General features: G+C 63.2%; 1 long non-coding RNA gene across 1 annotated transcript in view; it reads left to right on the plus strand.

Annotated features, from left to right (window-relative positions):
- Window positions 1–6: 6 nt before the first annotated feature.
- LOC103310805 overlaps window positions 7–1,511 on the plus strand; it is a 6,234-nt gene continuing 4,729 nt past the window's right edge. The window contains exon 1 of the long non-coding RNA XR_511201.3: window positions 7–1,061. This is a non-coding gene — a long non-coding RNA (uncharacterized LOC103310805). The remainder of the gene's footprint in view (window positions 1,062–1,511) is intronic.

Consider the following 1,511-nt stretch of genomic DNA (forward strand, 5'->3'; position numbering starts at 1 on the left):
AACCGGCGTCGCAGGTCCTCCTCCCGGTGGGCCTCCGACGCGCAAATCGTTTTTCTCGGAAACCGATGACGACTCCCGTTACCGTTTCGCAAGTTACGAGCTCTCGAAGCCAGAACATTCCCGCCGCGGCCGGCCATCGTCGCCGTGCCCGGCGGTCGCCGGGGCGAAGCCCCGGGACGACGGACTTCGCGTCGCGTCCCGGCTTCCCCCACGATCTCGGCTGGGGGCCGTTATAAACCTGGCGAGGGGCGCTGGCGCGGTTATTCTCCATCCGCTCGAAACGGACGGAGTACGCGCCAATCCCGCTCTCGCCAACGCACGGGTCACGTCGCGCCGGGCGCGCTCTCCCCGCTCGCTTGGTCACCGCAGCCGACCGCCGCCCCGCGTTCTGCGGGCTCGGCGCTCGGCGCTCGCGTCGACCGAAGCGCGCGGGTCACGGGCGCCCGTCCGCGCTCGTATCCCACACGAACCGCGGTCGGTCGGGCGCCGTGACCGTACACCGGTCACGTTCGTCCGACCTTCCTCGGCGTCGGTTCGCCCGCACGGGCGGACCGGCGCTCGGACGCACGCGTCCCGCGACGAGTGTCCGCGCCGTCGCCGTCGCCGCCCTATGTCGGCGGCGGCGTCGTCGCGGAGCCGTCGCGGGCCGCAGTTGTTGTAAAACCGAGATCCCTGGTTGATCCTGCCAGTAGTCATATGCTTGTCTCAAAGATTAAGCCATGCATGTCTCAGTGCAAGCCGCATTAAGGTGAAACCCGCGAAAGGCTCATTAAATCAGTTGTGGTTCCTTAGATCGTACCCAAGTTACTTGGGATAACTGTGGTAATTCTAGAGCTAATACATGCCGACAGAGTTCCGACCGTCGCGGCGCCCTCGGGCGTCGCTCGCGGGAGGAACGCTTTTATTAGATCAAAACCGGCCCGTCGCGGCGCGCTTCGTGCGCGTCCCGATCGCGGCCCGCGCAAAGACCTGGTGACTCTGAATAACTTCGAGCTGATCGCACGGTCTCCGTACCGGCGACGCATCTTTCAAATGTCTGCCTTATCAACTGTCGATGGTAGGTTCCATGCCTACCATGGTGGTAACGGGTAACGGGGAATCAGGGTTCGATTCCGGAGAGGGAGCCTGAGAAACGGCTACCACATCCAAGGAAGGCAGCAGGCGCGCAAATTACCCACTCCCGGAACGGGGAGGTAGTGACGAAAAATAACGATACGGGACTCATCCGAGGCCCCGTAATCGGAATGAGAACACTTTAAAACCTTTAAACGAGGATCAATTGGAGGGCAAGTCTGGTGCCAGCAGCCGCGGTAATTCCAGCTCCAATAGCGTATATTAAAGTTGTTGCGGTTAAAAAGCTCGTAGTCGGATCTGTGTCTGGACGGTGCCGGACCACCCTGGCGGTCCGTCGTGTCGCGGCCGGCCGTGTCGCGGGACCACGTGTCCCGTCGGCGCGGTCGCCGTCGCGCTCGTCAGCCGTCTCGGGGTGTTAGTTACCGGCACGTCGGCCG

The sequence above is a fragment of the Acyrthosiphon pisum genome, unplaced genomic scaffold (assembly GCF_005508785.2).
Source record: "Acyrthosiphon pisum isolate AL4f unplaced genomic scaffold, pea_aphid_22Mar2018_4r6ur Scaffold_113;HRSCAF=490, whole genome shotgun sequence".
NCBI classification, from domain to species: domain Eukaryota; kingdom Metazoa; phylum Arthropoda; class Insecta; order Hemiptera; family Aphididae; genus Acyrthosiphon; species Acyrthosiphon pisum.